The 24,276-nt window shown below is 33.3% G+C and overlaps 1 long non-coding RNA gene across 1 annotated transcript in view; it reads left to right on the forward strand.

Annotated features, from left to right (window-relative positions):
• The window catches only part of LOC126814418 (uncharacterized), a 111,526-nt gene that overhangs the window by 20,272 nt on the left and 66,978 nt on the right, over positions 1 to 24,276 (forward strand). The gene's annotated exons all lie outside the window — the stretch shown is intronic.

Consider the following 24,276-nt stretch of genomic DNA (forward strand, 5'->3'; position numbering starts at 1 on the left):
AAATAGCATCATCACATGTTGAAAATTTTATGTAAATCCTATAATAATTGCCACCTTTATAGACCAAAAACCTTGAAAAATGACTTGTAGAAAATCGCCTATTTCTCTGCAACCGTACAAGTTAGAAACCATTTTGAGGTATCTGTATGATCGAATGAGTTCATTCTATTTGTTGATTGGAATCAAATATCATAATTTTAAAAACATTACAAATCTGATTCATTTGAATAAAATATCTGTTTTGAAGGCTAAAAATACAGTTTTTGCCAAAATGACGTTACTTCCGGTGATAATGAAAATCTTAAATTACTTGTATGATATCGTAAATGGCATTATGTATCACACAGTGAAAATTTCATGAAAATCGAATAATAATTGACACTTTTATTGACAAAAAAACCTTAAAAAGTGACCTGTTGAAAATTGCCTATTTCTCCGCAACTGAACAAGTTAGAAACCATTTTGTGATATCTATATGATCGTAAGGGTTCATTGTATTAGTTGATTTGAATCAAATATCAAAATTTTAAACAAATAACAAATATGACTCATTTGAATAAATTACTGGTTTCGAAGGCTATAAATACAATTTTTGCCCAAATTACGTCATTTCCGGTGATATTGAAAATGTTAAATTGGTTTGACCTAGTTAAAATTGACATTACACATCAAATGGTGTCACTTTTATGAAAATCGAATAATAATTGACTCTTTTACAGGCAAACTAGCGTAAAAAGTGACTCATGCAAAATTGCCCATTTCTCGGCAACTGCGCATATTACAAATTAATTTTCACATACATTCTCTCCGTATAGATTATTGCTACGAGTTTATGAAAGTTACGAAGTAATATTTTAAAATATGAAAACGCTGGATGGGTTGTAAATAGCTTAATTTTACACCTTTTTTCACCTTTTAATCGAAATAGCCCGAAAACGGAATCGAAATTTAAAAAAATGGTCCCAACATTTTGTGCGCCTTTAAAGGGCGCACAATTTCAGTTATACCAGATTTGAAAAAAATAATATTTGCTTTCGAAAAATGGTACCTAACTGTCAAAATTGTAGTTTTTTGTCAATTTACGCCACTTCCGGTGCCGACAGATAACACTATTGGTAACAAAAAAAATGACAATTGAGACAACGGGGCATATGAACTTTGTTTTATACAAATCGAACAATAAATAATTAATCTAGGACTGAAAAACTGAATTAGCCAATGGGGGCCAAGGAAAATTACCGAGACAAAAATTTTTCACATTTTTGCCCAAGTCAGAGGACTCGTTATATTTGTGTAAAACACGATTAAAAAATATTCATAAATAAAAAAGTTTTTTGTAAAAATTTAAATTTTCTAAATTTAGCGCCTAATATCTGCGAAGATTTGCCGAAAATCAAAAATCAAAAGTAGCGTAGCTATGTGCCCCGTCTCCGGCTATGCCAAAATGCATCGAAAGTTAAAATCCAATGATTATTGTTAAAATTACTGCAATATTTCTAAAAACGATAGCTTCGGTGATTTCGGACATTTCGCATTGTCGCAGAACGTTCAAAATAGCTTTATCCTCTAAGTCACACCCACTTTTCCGATAAAACCGAAGAAATCGTAACGATCCGACAATCAGTTGCTGAGATCTACTCAAAACAAAAGAAGAATAATAATAATAAGAACTAGAACTGCGAAGCAGTAATGACGGGTTTCACCGGTGCCACGTTACCCTTGAACTTATGTCACTTCCGGTACCAATGAAACCGTTAAACAGGTTTCCACATAAGCATTGCACACATGAAATAAAATGGACGCAAAAACAACCAAATCCAGCAATCAATTCATTTGCTACATGTCAGTGATCCTGTCAAAATTACATTACTTCCGGTGATAATGAAAATGTTAAATTGGTTTATGAAATCAGAAATAGCATCATCACATGTTGAAAATTTTATGTAAATCCTATAATAATTGCCACCTTTATAGACCAAAAACCTTGAAAAATGACTTGTAGAAAATCGCCTATTTCTCTGCAACCGTACAAGTTAGAAACCATTTTGAGGTATCTGTATGATCGAATGAGTTCATTCTATTTGTTGATTGGAATCAAATATCATAATTTTAAAAACATTACAAATCTGATTCATTTGAATAAAATATCTGTTTTGAAGGCTAAAAATACAGTTTTTGCCAAAATGACGTTACTTCCGGTGATAATGAAAATCTTAAATTACTTGTATGATATCGTAAATGGCATTATGTATCACACAGTGAAAATTTCATGAAAATCGAATAATAATTGACACTTTTATTGACAAAAAAACCTTAAAAAGTGACCTGTTGAAAATTGCCTATTTCTCCGCAACTGAACAAGTTAGAAACCATTTTGTGATATCTATATGATCGTAAGGGTTCATTGTATTAGTTGATTTGAATCAAATATCAAAATTTTAAACAAATAACAAATATGACTCATTTGAATAAATTACTGGTTTCGAAGGCTATAAATACAATTTTTGCCCAAATTACGTCATTTCCAGTGATATTGAAAATGTTAAATTGGTTTGACCTAGTTAAAATTGACATTACACATCAAATGGTGTCACTTTTATGAAAATCGAATAATAATTGACTCTTTTACAGGCAAACTAGCGTAAAAAGTGACTCATGCAAAATTGCCCATTTCTCGGCAACTGCGCATATTACAAATTAATTTTCACATACATTCTCTCCGTATAGATTATTGCTACGAGTTTATGAAAGTTACGAAGTAATATTTTAAAATATGAAAACGCTGGATGGGTTGTAAATAGCTTAATTTTACACCTTTTTTCACCTTTTAATCGAAATAGCCCGAAAACGGAATCGAAATTAAAAAAAATGGTCCCAACATTTTGTGCGCCTTTAAAGGGCGCACAATTTCAGTTATACCAGATTTGAAAAAAATAATATTTGCTTTCGAAAAATGGTACCTAACTGTCAAAATTGTAGTTTTTTGTCAATTTACGCCACTTCCGGTGCCGACAGATAACACTATTGGTAACAAAAAAAATGACAATTGAGACAACGGGGCATATGAACTTTGTTTTATACAAATCGAACAATAAATAATTAATCTAGGACTGAAAAACTGAATTAGCCAATGGGGGCCAAGGAAAATTACCGAGACAAAAAATTTTCACATTTTTGCCCAAGTCAGAGGACTCGTTATATTTGTGTAAAACACGATTAAAAAATATTCATAAATAAAAAAGTTTTTTGTAAAAATTTAAATTTTCTAAATTTAGCGCCTAATATCTGCGAAGATTTGCCGAAAATCAAAAATCAAAAGTAGCGTAGCTATGTGCCCCGTCTCCGGCTATGCCAAAATGCATCGAAAGTTAAAATCCAATGATTATTGTTAAAATTACTGCAATATTTCTAAAAACGATAGCTTCGGTGATTTCGGACATTTCGCATTGTCGCAGAACGTTCAAAATAGCTTTATCCTCTAAGTCACACCCACTTTTCCGATAAAACCGAAGAAATCGTAACGATCCGACAATCAGTTGCTGAGATCTACTCAAAACAAAAGAAGAATAATAATAATAAGAATAATAATTTTAACAAAAACAATAGTGTTTCACACAAGCTACGCAGTGTGAAACCCTAATAATAATTTTAACAAAAACAATAGTGTTTCACACAAGCTTCGCAGTGTGAAACCCTAATAATTTTAACAAAAACAATAGTGTTTCACACAAGCTACGCAGTGTGAAACCCTAATAATAATAACTAGAACTGCGATGCAGTAATGACGGGTTTCACCGGTGCCACTTTACCCTAAACATGTTACTTCCCGTACCAATGAAACCATTAAACAGGTTTCCACATAAGCATTGCACACATCAAATAAAATGGACGCCGAATCAACAAAATCCAGCAATATCAATTCATTTTATACATTTGTTACATGTAAGTGTACTGTACTTCCGGTGATAATGAAAATGTTCAATTACTTTTATGAAATCAGAAATGACATAGGGCATCACATGGTGAAAATTGTATGTAAATCGAATAACAATTGCCACTTTTATAGACCAAAAACCTTGAAAAGTGACTTGTAGAAAATCGCCTATTTCTCTGCAACCGTACAAGTTAGAAACCATTTTCTGGTATCTGTATGATCGTATGGGTTCAATCTATTTGCTGATTGGAATCAAATATCATAATTTTAAAAACAATACAAATAAGACTCATTTGAAAAAAATATCTGTTTTGAAGGCTAAAAATACAGTTTTTGCCAAAATGACGTTACTTCCGGTGATAATGAAAATGTTAAATTAGTTCTATGAAATCATAAATGACACAAGATATCATATGGTGAAAATTTTATGAAAATCGAATAATAACTGACACTTTTATAGACCAAAAACCTTGAAAAGTGACTTAAGGAAAATCGCCCATTTCTCTGCAACCGTACAAGTTAGAAACCATTTTGTGGTATCTGTATGATCGTATGGGTTCAATCTATTTGATCAATAGAATCAAATATCATAATTTGAAAAAAATAACAAATACGAATCATTTGAATAAAATATTGTTTTTTGAAGGCTAAAATTTAAGTTTTGAGCAAATGACGTCATTTCCGGTGGCAGCGCAAGGGGTAAAATGGTTTGACATAGTCCACTATGGCATTAGGCATCCAATGGCGAAAGAAAATTGAAAATCGAATAATAATTGATTCTTTTACAGCCAAAATTACGTGAAAAGTGACTCATGCAAAATTGCCTATTTCTCGGCAACTGCTTATATTACAAACTAATTTTCACATACATTCTCTTCGTATGGATTATAGCTACAAGTTTATAAAAGTTACGTAAAAATATTTTAAAATCTGAAAAGCCTGAATGAGTTGTAAATAGGTCAATTTTACGCCTTTTTTCACCTCTTAATCCAATTTGCTAGAAAATGAAAAAGAAATTAAAAAAACTGCTTCCGACATTTTTTGCGCCTTTAAAGGACACACTCTTTGAGTCATATAATTTTTCAAAAAAATAATATTTGTTTTCAAAAAATGGTACCTAACTGTCAAAATTGTAGTTTTTGGTAAAATTATGCCACTTCCGGTGCCGACAGATAACACTTTTGGTAATAAAAAAAATGACAATTGAGACAACGAAGCATATGAACTTTGTTTTATACAAATCGAACAATAAAAAATTAAGCTAGGACTGAAAAACTGAATTAGCCAATGGAGGCCAAGGAAAATTACTGAGACAAAAATTTTTAACATTTTTGCGCAAGTCAGATGACTCTTTAATTCTGTGCACAACACGAGTAAAAAATATTCATCAATAAAAAAGTTTTTTGTAAAATTTTAAATTTCCGAAATTTGGCGCCTAATATCTTCGAATTTTTGCTGAAAATCAAAAATCGAAAGTAGCGCAGCTATGTGCCCTGTCTCCAGCTATGCCAAAATGTATCGAAAGTTAAAATCCCATGATTATTGTTAAAATTACCGCAATATTTGTAAAAACGATAACTTCGGTGATTTCGGACATTTCGCATTGTCGCAGAACGTTCAAAATAGCTTTATCCTCTAAGTCACACCCACTTTCCCAGTAAAACCGAAGAAATCGTAACGATGCGACAAGTAGTTGCTGAGATCTACTCAAAACAAAAGAAGAATAATAATAATAACTAGAACTGCGAAGCAGTAATGACGGGTTTCACCGGTGCCACGTTACCCTTGAACTTATGTCACTTCCGGTACCAATGAAACCGTTAAACAGGTTTCCACATAAGCATTGCACACATGAAATAAAATGGACACAGAAACAACCAAATCCAGCAACCAATTCATTTGCTACATGTCAGTGATCCTGTCAAAATTACATTACTTCCGGTGATAATGAAAATGTTAAATTGGTTTATGAAATCAGAAATAGCATCATCACATGGTGAAAATTTTATGTAAATCCTATAATAATTGCCACCTTTATAGACCAAAAACCTTGAAAAATGACTTGTAGAAAATCGCCTATTTCTCTGCAACCGTACAAGTTAGAAACCATTTTGAGGTATCTGTATGATCGAATGAGTTCATTCTATTTGTTGATTGGAATCAAATATCATAATTTTAAAAACATTACAAATCTGATTCATTTGAATAAAATATCTGTTTTGAAGGCTAAAAATACAGTTTTTGCCAAAATGACGTTACTTCCGGTGATAATGAAAATCTTAAATTACTTGTATGAAATCGTAAATGGCATTATGTATCACACAGTGAAAATTTCATGAAAATCGAATAATAATTGACACTTTTTTTGACAAAAAAACCTTAAAAAGTGACCTGTTGAAAATTGCCTATTTCTCCGCAACTGAACAAGTTAGAAACCATTTTGTGATATCTATATGATCGTAAGGGTTCATTGTATTAGTTGATTTGAATCAAATATCAAAATTTTAAACAAATAACAAATATGACTCATTTGAATAAATTACTGGTTTCGAAGGCTATAAATACAATTTTTGCCCAAATTACGTCATTTCCGGTGATATTGAAAATGTTAAATTGGTTTGACCTAGTTAAAATTGACATTACACATCAAATGGTGTCACTTTTATGAAAATCGAATAATAATTGACTCTTTTACAGGCAAACTAGCGTAAAAAGTGACTCATGCAAAATTGCCCATTTCTCGGCAACTGCGCATATTACAAATTAATTTTCACATACATTCTCTCCGTATAGATTATTGCTACGAGTTTATGAAAGTTACGAAGTAATATTTTAAAATATGAAAACGCTGGATGGGTTGTAAATAGCTTAATTTCACACCTTTTTTCACCTTTTAATCGAAATAGCCCGAAAACGGAATCGAAATTAAAAAAAATGGTCCCAACATTTTGTGCGCCTTTAAAGGGCGCACAATTTCAGTTATACCAGATTTGAAAAAAATAATATTTGCTTTCGAAAAATGGTACCTAACTGTCAAAATTGTAGTTTTTTGTCAATTTACGCCACTTCCGGTGCCGACAGATAACACTATTGGTAACAAAAAAAATGACAATTGAGACAACGGGGCATATGAACTTTGTTTTATACAAATCGAACAATAAATAATTAATCTAGGACTGAAAAACTGAATTAGCCAATTGGGGCCAAGGAAAATTACCGAGACAAAAAATTTTCACATTTTTGCCCAAGTCAGAGGACTCGTTATATTTGTGTAAAACACGACTAAAAAATATTCATAAATAAAAAAGTTTTTTGTAAAAATTTAAATTTTCTAAATTTAGCGCCTAATATCTGCGAAGATTTGCCGAAAATCAAAAATCAAAAGTAGCGTAGCTATGTGCCCCGTCTCCGGCTATGCCAAAATGCATCGAAAGTTAAAATCCAATGATTATTGTTAAAATTACTGCAATATTTCTAAAAACGATAGCTTCGGTGATTTCGGACATTTCGCATTGTCGCAGAACGTTCAAAATAGCTTTATCCTCTAAGTCACACCCACTTTTCCGATAAAACTGAAGAAATCGTAACGATCCGACAATCAGTTGCTGAGATCTACTCAAAACAAAAGAAGAATAATAATAATAAGAACTAGAACTGCGAAGCAGTAATGACGGGTTTCACCGGTGCCACGTTACCCTTGAACTTATGTCACTTCCGGTACCAAAATTACATTACTTCCGGTGATAATGAAAATGTTAAATTGGTTTATGAAATCAGAAATAGCATCATCACATGGTGAAAATTTTATGTAAATCCTATAATAGTTGCCACCTTTATAGACCAAAAACCTTGAAAAATGACTTGTAGAAAATCGCCTATTTCTCTGCAACCGTACAAGTTAGAAACCATTTTGAGGTATCTGTATGATCGAATGAGTTCATTCTATTTGTTGATTGGAATCAAATATCATAATTTTAAAAACATTACAAATCTGATTCATTTGAATAAAATATCTGTTTTGAAGGCTAAAAATACAGTTTTTGCCAAAATGACGTTACTTCCGGTGATAATGAAAATCTTAAATTACTTGTATGAAATCGTAAATGGCATTAGGTATCACACAATGAAAATTTCATGAAAATCGAATAATAATTGACACTTTTATTGACAAAAAACCTTAAAAAGTGACCTGTTGAAAATTGCCTATTTCTCCGCAACTGAACAAGTTAGAAACCATTTTGTGATATCTATATGATCGTAAGGGTTCATTGTATTAGTTCATTTGAATCAAATATCAAAATTTTAAACAAATAACAAATATGACTCATTTGAATAAATTACTGGTTTCGAAGGCTATAAATACAATTTTTGCCCAAATTACGTCATTTCCGGTGATATTGAAAATGTTAAATTGGTTTGACCTAGTTAAAATTGACATTACACATCAAATGGTGTCACTTTTATGAAAATCGAATAATAATTGACTCTTTTACAGGCAAACTAGCGTAAAAAGTGACTCATGCAAAATTGCCCATTTCTCGGCAACTGCGCATATTACAAATTAATTTTCACATACATTCTCTCCGTATAGATTATTGCTACGAGTTTATGAAAGTTACGAAGTAATATTTTAAAATATGAAAACGCTGGATGGGTTGTAAATAGCTTAATTTTACACCTTTTTTCACCTTTTAATCGAAATAGCCCGAAAACGGAATCGAAATTAAAAAAACTGGTTCCAACATTTTGTGCGCCTTTAAAGGGCGCACAATTTCAGTTATACCAGATTTGAAAAAAATAATATTTGCTTTCGAAAAATGGTACCTAACTGTCAAAATTGTAGTTTTTTGTCAATTTACGCCACTTCCGGTGCCGACAGATAACACTATTGGTAACAAAAAAAATGACAATTGAGACAACGGAGCATATGAACTTTGTTTTATACAAATCGAACAATAAATAATTAATCTAGGACTGAAAAACTGAATTAGCCAATTGGGGCCAAGGAAAATTACCGAGACAAAAATTTTTCACATTTTTGCCCAAGTCAGAGGACTCGTTATATTTGTGTAAAACACGACTAAAAAATATTCATAAATAAAAAAGTTTTTTGTAAAAATTTAAATTTTCTAAATTTAGCGCCTAATATCTGCGAAGATTTGCCGAAAATCAAAAATCAAAAGTAGCGTAGCTATGTGCCCCGTCTCCGGCTATGCCAAAATGCATCGAAAGTTAAAATCCAATGATTATTGTTAAAATTACTGCAATATTTCTAAAAACGATAGCTTCGGTGATTTCGGACATTTCGCATTGTCGCAGAACGTTCAAAATAGCTTTATCCTCTAAGTCACACCCACTTTTTCAGTAAAACTGAAGAAATCGTAACGATCCGACAATCAGTTGCTGAGATCTACTCAAAACAAAAGAAGAATAATAATAATAATAAGAACTAGAACTGCGAAGCAGTAATGACGGGTTTCACCGGTGCCACGTTACCCTTGAACTTATGTCACTTACGGTACCAATGAAACCGTTAAACAGGTTTCCACATAAGCATTGCACACATGAAATAAACAACCAAATCCAGCAATCAATTCATTTGCTACATGTCAGTGATCCTGTCAAAATAACATTACTTCCGGTGATAATGAAAATGTTAAATTGGCTTATGAAATCAGAAATAGCATCATCACATGGTGAAAATTTTATGTAAATCCTATAATAATTGCCACCTTTATAGACCAAAAACCTTGAAAAATGACTTGTAGAAAATCGCCTATTTCTCTGCAACCGTACAAGTTAGAAACCATTTTGAGGTATCTGTATGATCGAATAAGTTTATTCTATTTGTTGATTGGAATCAAATATCATAATTTAAAAAACATTACAAATCTGATTCATTTGAATAAAATATCTGTTTTGAAGGCTAAAAATACAGTTTTTGCCAAAATGACGTTACTCCCGGTGATAATGAAAATCTTATATTACTTGTATGAAATCGTAAATGGCATTATGTATCACACAGTGAAAATTTCATGAAAATCGAATAATAATTGACACTTTTATTGACAAAAAACCTTAAAAAGTGACCTGTTGAAAATTGCCTATTTCTCCGCAACTGAACAAGTTAGAAACCATTTTGTGATATCTATATGATCGTAAGGGTTCATTGTATTAGTTGATTTGAATCAAATATCAAAATTTTAAACAAATAACAAATATGACTCATTTGAATAAATTACTGGTTTCGAAGGCTATAAATACAATTTTTGCCCAAATTACGTCATTTCCGGTGATATTGAAAATGTTAAATTGGTTTGACCTAGTTAAAATTGACATTACACATCAAATGGTGTCACTTTTATGAAAATCGAATAATAATTGACTCTTTTACAGGCAAAGTAGCGTAAAAAGTGACTCATGCATAATTGCCCATTTCTCGGCAACTGCGCATATTACAAATTAATTTTCACATACATTCTCTCCGTATAGATTATTGCTACGAGTTTATGAAAGTTACGAAGTAATATTTTAAAATATGAAAACGCTGGATGGGTTGTAAATAGCTTAATTTTACACCTTTTTTCACCTTTTAATCGAAATAGCCCGAAAACGGAATCGAAATTAAAAAAACTGGTCCCAACATTTTGTGCGCCTTTAAAGGGCGCACAATTTCAGTTATACCAGATTTGAAAAAAATAATATTTGCTTTCGAAAAATGGTACCTAACTGTCAAAATTGTAGTTTTTTGTCAATTTACGCCACTTCCGGTGCCGACAGATAACACTATTGGTAACAAAAAAAATGACAATTGAGACAACGGACATATGAACTTTGTTTTATACAAATCGAACAATAAATAATTAATCTAGGACTGAAAAACTGAATTAGCCAATGGGGGCCAAGGAAAATTACCGAGACAAAAAAATTTCACATTTTTGCCCAAGTCAGAGGACTCGTTATATTTGTGTAAAACACGACTAAAAAATATTCATAAATAAAAAAGTTTTTTGTAAAAATTTAAATTTTCTAAATTTAGCGCCTAATATCTGCGAAGATTTGCCGAAAATCAAAAATCAAAAGTAGCGTAGCTATGTGCCCCGTCTCCGGCTATGCCAAAATGCATCGAAAGTTAAAATCCAATGATTATTGTTAAAATTACTGCAATATTTCTAAAAACGATAGCTTCGGTGATTTCGGACATTTCGCATTGTCGCAGAACGTTCAAAATAGCTTTATCCTCTAAGTCACACCCACTTTTCCGATAAAACCGAAGAAATCGTAACGATCCGACAATCAGTTGCTGAGATCTACTCAAAACAAAAGAAGAACTAGAACTGCGAAGCAGTAATGACAGGTTTCACTGGTGCCACGTTACCCTTGAACTTATGTCACTTCCGGTACCAATGAAACCGTTAAACAGGTTTCCACATAAGCATTGCACACATGAAATAAAATGGACGCAGAAACAACCAAATCCAGCAATCAATTCATTTGCTACATGTCAGTGATCCTGTCAAAATTACATTACTTCCGGTGATAATGAAAATGTTAAATTGGTTTATGAAATCAGAAATAGCATCATCACATGGTGAAAATTTTATGTAAATCCTATAATAATTGCCACCTTTATAGACCAAAAACCTTGAAAAATGACTTGTAGAAAATCGCCTATTTCTCTGCAACCGTACAAGTTAGAAACCATTTTGAGGTATCTGTATGATCGAATGAGTTCATTCTATTTGTTGATTGGAATCAAATATCATAATTTTAAAAACATTACAAATCTGATTCATTTGAATAAAATATCTGTTTTGAAGGCTAAAAATACAGTTTTTGCCAAAATGACGTTACTTCAGGTGATAATGAAAATCTTAAATTACTTGTATGAAATCGTAAATGGCATTATGTATCACACAGTGAAAATTTCATGAAAATCGAATAATAATTGAGACTTTTATTGACAAAAAACCTTAAAAAGTGACCTGTTGAAAATTGCCTATTTCTCCGCAACTGAACAAGTTAGAAACCATTTTGTGATATCTATATGATCGTAAGGGTTCATTGTATTAGTTGATTTGAATCAAATATCACAATTTTAAACAAATAACAAATATGACTCATTTGAATAAATTACTGGTTTCGAAGGCTATAAATACAATTTTTGCCCAAATTACGTCATTTCCGGTGATATTGAAAATGTTAAATTGGTTTGACCTAGTTAAAATTGACATTACACATCAAATGGTGTCACTTTTATGAAAATCGAATAATAATTGACTCTTTTACAGGCAAACTAGCGTAAAAAGTGACTCATGCAAAATTGCCCATTTCTCGGCAACTGCGCATATTACAAATTAATTTTCACATACATTCTCTCCGTATAGATTATTGCTACGAGTTTATGAAAGTTACGAAGTAATATTTTAAAATATGAAAACGCTGGATGGGTTGTAAATAGCTTAATTTTACACCTTTTTTCACCTTTTAATCGAAATAGCCCGAAAACGGAATCGAAATTAAAAAAACTGGTCCCAACATTTTGTGCGCCTTTAAAGAGCGCACAATTTCAGTTATACCAGATTTGAAAAAAAAAAATTTGCTTTCGAAAAATGGTACCTAACTGTCAAAATTGTAGTTTTTTGTCAATTTACGCCACTTCCGGTGCCGACAGATAACACTATTGGTAACAAAAAAAATGGCAATTGAGACAACGGAGCATATGAACTTTGTTTTATACAAATCGAACAATAAATAATTAATCTAGGACTGAAAAACTGAATTAGCCAATGGGGGCCAAGGAAAATTACCGAGACAAAATTTTTTCACATTTTTGCCCAAGTCAGAGGACTCGTTATATTTGTGTAAAACACGACCAAAAAATATTCATAAATAAAAAAGTTTTTTGTAAAAATTTAAATTTTCTAAATTTAGCGCCTAATATCTGCGAAGATTTGCCGAAAATTATAAATCAAAAGTAGTGTAGCTATGTGCCCCGTCTCCGGCTATGCCAAAATGCATCCAAAGTTAAAATCCAATGATTATTGTTAAAATTACTGCAATATTTCTAAAAACGATAGCTTCGGTGATTTCGGACATTTCGCATTGTCGCAGAACGTTCAAAATAGCTTTATCCTCTAAGTCACACCCACTTTTCCGATAAAACCGAAGAAATCGTAACGATCCGACAATCAATTGCTGAGATCTACTCAAAACAAAAGAAGAATAATAATAATAAGAATAATAATTTTAACAAAAACAATAGTGTTTCACACAAGCTACGCAGTGTGAAACCCTAATAATAATTTTAACAAAAACAATAGTGTTTCACACAAGCTACGCAGTGTGAAACCCTAATAATAATTTTAACAAAAACAATAGTGTTTCACACAAGCTACGCAGTGTGAAACCCTAATAAGAATAATAATTTTAACAAAAACAATAGTGTTTCACACAAGCTTCGCAGTGTGAAACCCTAATAATAAGAACTAGAACTGCGAAGCAGTAATGACGGGTTTCACCGGTGCCACGTTACCCTTGAACTTATGTCACTTCCGGTACCAATGAAACCGTTAAACAGGTTTCCACATAAGCATTGCACACATGAAATAAAATGGACGCAGAAACAACCAAATCCAGCAATCAATTCATTTGCTACATGTCAGTGATCCTGTCAAAATTAGATTACTTCCGGTGATAATGAAAATGTTAAATTGGTTTATGAAATCAGAAATAGCATCATCACATGGTGAAAATTTTATGTAAATCCTATAATAATTGCCACCTTTATAGACCAAAAACCTTGAAAAATGACTTGTAGAAAATCGCCTATTTCTCTGCAACCGTACAAGTTAGAAACCATTTTGAGGTATCTGTATGATCGAATGAGTTCATTCTATTTGTTGATTGGAATCAAATATCATAATTTTAAAAACATTACAAATCTGATTCATTCGAATAAAATATCTGTTTTGAAGGCTAAAAATACAGTTTTTGCCAAAATGACGTTACTTCCGGTGATAATGAAAATCTTAAATTACTTGTATGAAATCGTAAATGGCATTATGTATCACACAGTGAAAATTTCATGAAAATCGAATAATAATTGACACTTTTATTGACAAAAAACCTTAAAAAGTGATCTGTTGAAAATTGCCTATTTCTCCGCAACTGAACAAGTTAGAAACCATTTTGTGATATCTATATGATCGTAAGGGTTCATTGTATTAGTTGATTTGAATCAAATATCAAAATTTTAAACAAATAACAAATATGACTCATTTGAATAAATTACTGGTTTCGAAGGCTATAAATACAATTTTTGCCCAAATTACGTCATTTCCGGTGATATTGAAAATGTTAAATTGGTTTGACCTAGTTAAAATTGACATTACACATCAAATGGTGTCACTTTTATGAAAATCGAATAATAATTGACTCTTTTACAGGCAAACTAGCGTAAAAAGTGACTCATGCATAATTGCCCATTTCTCGGCAACTGCGCATATTACAAATTAATTTTCAAATACATTCTCTTCGTATAGATTATTGCTACGAGTTTATGAAAGTTATGAAGTAATATTTTAAAATATGAAAACGCTGGATGGGTTGTAAATAGCTTAATTTTACACCTTTTTTCACCTTTTAATCGAAATAGCCCGAAAACGGAATCGAAATTAAAAAAACTGGTCCCAACATTTTGTGCGCCTTTAAAGGGCGCACAATTTCAGTTATACCAGATTTGAAAAAAATAATATTTGCTTTCGAAAAATGGTACCTAACTGTCAAAATTGTAGTTTTTTGTCAATTTACGCCACTTCCGGTGCCGACAGATAACACTATTGGTAACCAAAAAAATGACAATTGAGACAACGGAGCATATGAACTTTGTTTTATACAAATCGAACAATAAATAATTAATCTAGGACTGAAAAACTGAATTAGCCAATGGGGGCCAAGGAAAATTACCGAGACAAAAAATTTTCACATTTTTGCCCAAGTCAGAGGACTCGTTATATTTGTGTAAAACACGACTAAAAAATATTCATAAATAAAAAAGTTTTTTGTAAAAATTTAAATTTTCTAAATTTAGCGCCTAATATCTGCGAAGATTTGCCGAAAATCAAAAATCAAAAGTAGCGTAGCTATGTGCCCCGTCTCCGGCTATGCCAAAATGCATCGAAAGTTAAAATCCAATGATTATTGTTAAAATTACTGCAATATTTCTAAAAACGATAGCTTCGGTGATTTCGGACATTTCGCATTGTCGCAGAACGTTCAAAATAGCTTTATCCTCTAAGTCACACCCACTTTTCCGATAAAACCGAAGAAATCGTAACGATCCGACAATCAGTTGCTGAGATCTACTCAAAACAAAAGAAGAATAATAATAATAAGAATAATAATTTTAACAAAAACAATAGTGTTTCACACAAGCTACGCAGTGTGAAACCCTAATAATAATTTTAACAAAAACAATAGTGTTTCACACAAGCTTCGCAGTGTGAAACCCTAACTAGAATTGCGCGCAATGCCGAAGGCTTTCACGGTCGCAAAGGCGTCACACGATCGCCAGATATATGACAAAAGACTATCCCCACCACTCCCCCCCCCCCCCAAAAAAAAAAAAATAAAAAACACACTCTAGCATAACTCAGATATTGACCCCTAAACATGCTCCAACTCGTAAAAATACGCTGTTTTCAATTTTCGATCTCTTTTTTCGGCTACCCATGACAATTAGAAAAATTGTACAAGGGTTTCACACAATACACTACCCAGTAGAATCTCGATTGAGCAAGTTTGAAAGAAATCATTGGCGGCTTTTCCGAGAAAAGTAATTATATAACTGTTAAATTAAACAACGGATAACTCCTACCTCTTAAAATGATTTATATAATTAGTAAATAATTATTATTATCTAATGATTGGTGTTTTGTGACATATATAGTGTAACCAATATATACATTGTACTTTTATAATCAATATGATACTGTGCATTAGTCGTGTTTCTATTCTCATGAATTGAATTTCTTCATGCAATATTTGTAAATCGCCAGTAGGAATAAATGTCTCTTATATAGATACATTATGCTGGCTGGAAATTACACGGTAGGCTATCCTTGGGGACTGTTTGTAAATCGCCAGTAGGAATAAATGTTTCTTATATAGATTCATTATGCTGGCTGGAATTTGCACGGTAGGCTAGCCTTTGGGACTGCGCTGTATCATACCGTCTGTCGTTGAGTTAACTGGCGGGGTTTCGATTCCTCGGTTGTACCTTACAAGGAGTAGGGTCGCCTGTCCAAGCTCGTGGTTTTTCTCCGGGTCCTCCGGTTTCCTCCCACTGCTAATGACTCCTACGCGCAAGCGAATTATTAAAATAATGAACCATATGTTAGTCCCGAAATGACCTCTAAACATGCTCGTACCGCGGCGCTAGTCTTCTTTTATATAGAATTCCAACCGCCAAGGGATCTTTTACGGTCAGACCAATGTGTACACGGGACTTCGGAATCGCGTTCATGTCAGCTACTCAAATATGTAACTGGTTCAAAAATTGATTGAATATTCAATGAAATATCGCCAATTTTCTGGTTTCGTGCACGTTAAAGATTTGACGTCACTAATAAAAATTTAAGTTTAATTAGAGATAGAGTCCATGCTCAAACAACGTCATGCCTTTTATCACAGGTGCAATATTCGATACCACTGTACGATAATACGATTAATAAATTGAACTTTCTTATAAACAGCGCGAGCCGTCGATTTCTGTCCAGATGATTACCGGTATAAGATAATTTTGACACAGAAGCAACAATATTAATTCAAAGGCTAATTATTACACACAGCAATCAACTATTTCTGTTACAGGGTCACTAAACCCATATTTTGGAAAGAAGAAAACACTCATAGTTGAAATAATTTCAGTTCAAATATCATCACTGATAAAAGCACTCTTGAATAGACTCTATACGTTGACAAAACGTACAGATTGTATCCCCTACTTATGTTTCGCTTAACAATGAAAGGTGCCGTGTTCAATTTTCGATCCCTTTGTTCTGCTACTCCTGAAATTTGGAACTGTTGTACAATGGTTTTATATATAACACTACTGATAGGCCTCTCTGTAGAAGAAGTTTCAAAAAAATATTATGTTGACTTTTCGAGAAATAGACCTCTAAAAATGCTCCAAATCGTAAAAATACGACGTTTTCGATTTTCGATCTCATTTTTCGGCTACCCCTGACATTTCAAAAAATGATACAGTGGTTTCTCACAACAGAGTACCCATTTATCTCTCGATTGAGAAAGTTTTTAAAAAATCGTTGGGAGACTTTCCGAGAAACATGCGTCTAAAGTTGCTCGAAATCGCAAAATACCTTACTTTTCAAAGTCACATAACTTTTTAAATTTTTGATAGAAACATGCCACTTTAGTACCATCCGATAGACAATTCAATTGGCTATTAAACGATATAAAACTTTAACTAATCGACATGAACACAATTGATACATCGCATTTTCCGCACAGGCACCCATTTTTCACAATTTTGTCAAAGTTTGGATAAATGTCTTGACTACTTCCGGTGATTAGAGGATTTTCATTTATAGTTCATGAACTAGTTTGGACCTTCGACTTCATATTCTATAAATTTTAGAAAAATCGTTGGAGCCGTTTTAAAAAAATAAGAACTCTACGATTTGACCAAAATGCGAAAAAAAGTGAAAAATCAAAGTCAACATTTCAGAACAAAACTTATATTGTTGGAATCGGATTGATGTCAGCTATCCAAAAATATAACTGAAATTTCAAAATTCCCAAAAATAAAAAAAAATAGAAAATTTTGAAAATGTTCCATTTTTCACCAAAAAAATGAGAGCGACAAAGTTTCTAAATTCCACAGTTTTGAACTGCTATCGGTTAAGAAATGTCTCCAGCTATCCAAAAATGTAAATATCTGAAGAATCCATTGAGAATTAAGAGAATAAGAGCCGATTTTCAATTTCCGTGCACGTTAAAGATTTGACGCATTTCCGCTATGCGCACACATTTCATTTTACATTTAAGCACTAGCCACCACCCATTTTCACGGGAGAAAACCAAACTTCAGACCTCTATCTCTTATAGTTCCTGAGATATAGCTTCCCCCAAAAAAAAAATAATAAGAACTAGAATTGCGCGCAATGCTGAAGGCTTTCACGATCGCAAAGGCGTCACACGATCGCCAGATATATGACAAAAGACTATCCCCACCACTCCCCCCCCCCAAAAAAAAAAAAATAAATAAATAAAAAACACACTCTAGCATAACTCAGATATTGACCCCTAAACATGCTCCAACTCGTAAAAATACGCTGTTTTCTATTTTCGATCTCTTTTTTGGGCTACCCATGACAATTAGAAAAATTGTACAAGGGTTTCACACAATACACTACCCAGTAGAATCTCGATTGAGCAAGTTTGAAAGAAATCATTGGCGGCTTTTCCGAGAAAAGTAATTATATAACTGTTAAATTAAACAACGGATAACTCCTACCTCTTAAAATGATTTAATAATTAGTAAATAATTATTATTATCTAATGATTGTTGTTTTGTGACATATATAGTGTAACCAATATATACATTGTACTTTTATAATCAATATGATACTGTGCATTAGTCGTGTTTCTGTTCTTATGAATTTAATTTCTTCATGCAAAATTTGTAAATCGCCAGTAGGAATAAATGTCTCTTATATAGATACATTATGCTGGCTGGAAATTACACGGTAGGCTAGCCTTGGGGACTGTTTGTAAATCGCCAGTAGGAATAAATGTTTCTTATATAGATACATTATGCTGGCTGGAATTTGCACGGTAGGCTACAGCCTTTGGGACTGCGCTGTATCATACGGTCTGTCATTGAGTCAACTGTCTGGGTTTCGATTCCCCAGTTGAACGTGACAAGGAGTATGTCGCATGTCTAAACTCGTGTGTTTTCTCAGGGTCCTCCGGTTTCCTTCAACTGCTAAAGACCCCTACGCGGAAACGAATTGTTGAAATAAAAAAAAAATATCGCCAATTTTCTGGTTTCCTGCACGTAAAAGATTTGACGTCACTAATACAGATAGAGTTTTTTCCCAAACAACGTCATGCCTTTTATCATAGGTGCAATATTCGATACTACTGCAACCGCTTAACAAATTGGACTTTCTTATAAACAGCGCGAACCGTCGATTTCTGTCCAGATGATTACCGGTATAAGATAAATTTGACAAAGAAGCAACAATATTAATTCAAAGACTAATTATTACACACAGCTATCAACTATTTCTATTACAGGGTCACTATACCCATATTTTGGATAGAAGAAAACACTCATAGTTGAAATAATTTTAGTTCAAATATCATCACTGATAGAAGCACTCTTGAATTGGCTCTATACGTTGACAAAACGTACAGATTGTATCCCCTCTTTATGTTTCGCTTAACAATGAAAGGTGCCGTGTTCAATTTTCGATCCCTTTGTTCTGCTACTCCTGAAATTTGGAACTGTTGTACAATGGTTTTATATATAACACTACTGATAGGCCTCTCTGTAGAAGATGTTCCAAAAAAGAATTATTTTGACTTTTCGAGAAATAGGCCTCTAAAAATGCTCCAAATCGTAAAAATACGACGTTTTCGATTTTTGATCTCTGTTTTCGGCTACCCATGACAATTAGAGAAATTGTACAATGTGTTCACAAGATACACTACTCATTAGACTCTCGACTGAGAAAGTTTTAAAAAAATTGTAGGTGGCGTTTCCGAGAAACATGCGTCTAAATTTGCTCGAAATCGCAAAATACCTTACTTTTCAAAGTCACATAACTTTTTTAGTTTTTGATAGAAACTTGTCGCTGAAGAAACATCTGATAGACAATTCAATTGGCTATTAAACGATATAAAACTTTAACTAAACGACAAGAACCCTGTTGATACATCGCATTTTCCGCGCAGACACCCATTTTTCACAATTTTGTCAAAGTTTGGATACCTTTCTTGACTACTTCCGGTGATTAGGGGATTTTCATTTATAGTTCATGGACTGGTCTGGTCCTTCGACTTCATATTCCTGAAGTTTCAGAAAAATCGTTGGAGCCGTTTTAAAAAAATAAGAACTCTACGATTTGACCAAAATGCGAAAAAAAGTGAAAAATCAAAGTCAATATTTCAGAAAAAAATTTATATTGTTGGAATCGGATTGATGTCAGCTATCCAAAAATATAACTGAAATTTCAAAATTCCCAAAAATAAAAAAAATAGAAAATTTTGAAAATTTTCCATTTTTCACCAAAAAAATGAGAGCGATAAAGTTTCTAAATTCCACAGTTTTGAACTGCTATCGGTTAAGAAATGTCTCCAGCTATTCAAAAATGTAAATATCTGAAGAATCCATTGAGAATTAAGAGAATAATGGCCGATTTTCAATTTTCGTGCACGTTAAAGATTTGACGCATTTCCGCTATGCGCACAAATTTTGAAATAGCTTTAAGCAGTAGCTGCACACCACTTTTCCACAGAAAATCAAATTTCAAACCTCTATCTCTTATAGTTGCTGAGATCTAGCTTCCCCCAATAAAAAAAAAATAATAATAACTAGATCTGCATAGCAGATATCAAAGCTTTCATATAAACTTCAAAAGGGGTTATTAGAATCTATGAATCAACAACCACTCTGACGGAAGATATTCTCTGGGCTAAAAAATCTTTTTTCTCTCAGCTACGAGAGATACGTAGAATTAAACCGGCCCAGAGCCGACCGTGTTGATACGAAGCCGCTTATTTGACATTGACACATAACTGAAGGTGAATAGGCCTACCCGTCCAGTTAATACAATGGGCAATCTCACATCGGTCCACTAAAGAGAGGCACATGCTAGTCGCCCCCTACTTCCCCAAGACATTTAGTCCAAACCTTGACTCTCATACATATAAACCATTTGGTACTACATGTACATGTATTTCGTACTTATATCATATTAAACCCCTCGGCCGCCATGTTGAATCACACAGTATTTAACGTTCTATATCCTAACATCTTTATGAAATCAACGACAAATCTAAACTTGGGCACTCCAACCATTTTTATTTTTACATCATTCAGTTTTTTTTAAATAAGTAATTCTATCACAAATTATAGTGAAGACTGGACCACTAAACTAGTTACCCATCAGTTTTTCTTTGTGTTAATGCGTTCTACATTTTCAAAGCAATGATTCTTATAATGTGCGAGCCGCCATGACACCGGCGGATATTATAACTTCGATAGGCGAGAAACTTCAGGTAGCAGTTGGGTTTCATCAAATCATATAATTATGCGGTACGGCTTCACCTTTATTTCAATGGGAATTGGTTTATTATATGTGCAGTGCAGTTTTAGGTCAGTTTATGTGTAAATTAAGGGAGCTATACATAGGCCAGTAACCTTTTTGTAGTCATTTGACTAAAAAAAACTTGCGGAAAGGAACTCCGTAGGACAAGCCACTACTGTGGCAGGAGTAAGGCGGAAGACATCAGTAGTGGAACCATTTCTAAGTTAATCCCGAAGTGCGTTGCTATTGTAAGAATATATAAAATCGGGTTTCCGATCCGCTTTTTTTTTGCTGTAGTTTGAGTAATGAGTTAGAGCGTATATTTTGTAGTCAAAAAATCATTGCAAATAGAAGACCTCATCCCCACCACCACCAACATGTAATACACTAGCTAGCTTGTGTATTTCCATATTCGATTTCCGAGAGATAGATAGAGAACACGCGAAATATAAAGTGATTTTTCTTACAATCAGGGACCATAATTCATGAAGTTACGATTCGATATGCGCAAATATCGAAAGGAACCATATCTTTGGGTTATAAACATGCATGTCAAGTTTCATCAAAATCTTTCACTGTGAAAAACCGGGGCTAAGTCATCTGAAATCAAACAAATTTTACAATGTAGGTAGTGAAAACAAAATGTTATGTTAAGCGTTGTTCGAGGGTGGGGTGGGTGCATAAAATTCCAAATGCAAAGGGTTATTTTTCGTGCACGCCAATATGCACACATGATTTCGATTTTTCGTCCTACCTAAAAAAACTGCACGCAAAGTTAGTTGTCGGGCCTTCGGTCAAGAACCACAGAAAAAGGGAGAGAACGGGGACCTCTGTTTTGCATACCATCCAAGCGACTAGGCACTAATCCTTGTACCATGGACGAGGGGACGGGCGTTTTTCGTCCCATCGAAACGACTAGACACAGATCCTTGCTAGGCCTTCCATACTTCACCACTGCCAACGGGGAACCACTTTGACCTCGGGTTTTCGTACCATCCAAACGACTAGACACTAATCCTTGCAAGGCCTTCCGTTCTGCAGCAAATGAGCCACGCTGGCCTCGTTTTGTCGTAACATACAAACGACTAGACAATGTTTCATAATTTAGTCATGTTCGCGTGGGTGGATTGGCAGCAGAATTGATATGTACATGATAGTGACACGAGGAGGGGGGGGGGAGCGGGGTGTACACAAATCACACAAATCAGAGCTTTGTAATACACGCATATACTTGATATACTAAATACACAAATGGCTGAATTTCGAGACATTTCTGGCACTCTTTTATCACATAATGAGAACACTGCATTAATTTCTATATATCAATAAAATATGCCTCAGACCCATTGTTTATTTTTAAATTTGAATTAGACTCGTAACAAAATATATTTTCTGGCAACAAATAGCATATAAATAAAACTAGATTTACTTTCTGATTATTTTTTTTAAATGAAATCATTCCAGGGCTTTTATTGACATTTCAGAAAATGTAGAGTTGGTCCCATGCACTTGAGGCCAAGGTCCTTGAAGTTGTACAGCTGCACCCGGTGACCGATATTTATTTAACGGGGAATAAGTGATAATTCATATTATAACAGTAAATAATTAAAATATCCCATAGGGATTATAATAATATGTATATCATGTAGGTGTGCATGTAGGTTAAAATTGTGACCTCTGTAAATAGGCCCGTTCCTTGCATTTAGTTTTAGAGTTAGGAGTGCTAAAATTGAGAGAGCGAAATGGGGTTGATCGACCACTCGACACAATGATTTCACACAACAGGCCAGCTATTAGCCTCTCGATTGACAAGAGTTTCATCGCCCTCCATTCATTATAACCAATGTCATCGTGCCCTAAAGAATCAACAAATCAGCTTGCTTATCTCTGCTTACCCTAGGCAAAAAATGCTCATCTTTGAACTCAATCATGACATTGACCTAGTGAACGCCTACACCAAGTTTGAACATTCTAGCTTAATTAGAAGGAGAGTTCTTGTGTTCCAAAGTCCCGGCTCTTCAAATTGCTTCTATTTTTCATTTTCAATTCAAAATGGTGACCATCACGTGACCGAAATCAAAATTCTGATCCGATAGATTTTTAGGTATTCCTTCCAGGATTCCGAAAATATGACGCCCGAGTCTGTAAGTAAAATAGCAAAAAAGCCTTTTTGATTTTTCACGTTTAAAGATGGTGGCACTTCCGGTTCGATCGACAAACTCCATATTTTGTGTACGAATCAGTAATTACTTGTCTAGTAACGAATTTTTTTTTTAGGTCATTCTGACCTATATTTCGACGATTTTTTTGAAAACTTTGATCCTTAATTTCACCAAGGGGAGATAATTTAGAAAATTTCCAAGGACATCATTGAAGTCGCATTGGCAAGATCTACTAACATTCTAAATTTCACGAAAATCGCACAACTATTAAAGAAGTTGTCAAATTGGTAATAACTTCCGGTTCGAAATGACAGCGACGAATTTTCGAAATGCCAAAATCCGAAATTGCAGATTTGAAGTAAATGTTTCAAGATACTCAAAGAAAAAAGAATTAGTAAAATAGGTCAAATAGTCACAAAGTTACAGCATTGTAGGTCAAATGCATTCCTTCGTAAAATTCGGTGATTTCGGATTCGTAAAACGTTTTGAAAATATATTTAATCAACAGCCACCACCCATTTTTGGGGGGATAGGTAAAAGTTTCAGAACGATCCTATGGTTAGATTCTGAGAAATCCGATTTGTGGACAAAACACAAAAAAAAAATAACAATAATAATCTTAACAGAAACAATAAGCTTTCATATGTAATATGAAAGCTTAATAATAATATTAATCTTAGTAATAACAATAGTCTTTCACCGAAGGTGAAAGCCTAATAACTAGATCTGCATAGCAGATATCAAAGCTTTCATATAAACTTCAAAAGGGGTTATTAGAATCTATGAATCATCAACCACTCTGACGGATGTAGAAAGGAATATATTGTTACTAAATCTGTTG

The sequence above is a fragment of the Patella vulgata genome, chromosome 3 (assembly GCF_932274485.2).
Source record: "Patella vulgata chromosome 3, xgPatVulg1.2, whole genome shotgun sequence".
Lineage (NCBI taxonomy): Eukaryota > Metazoa > Mollusca > Gastropoda > Patellidae > Patella > Patella vulgata.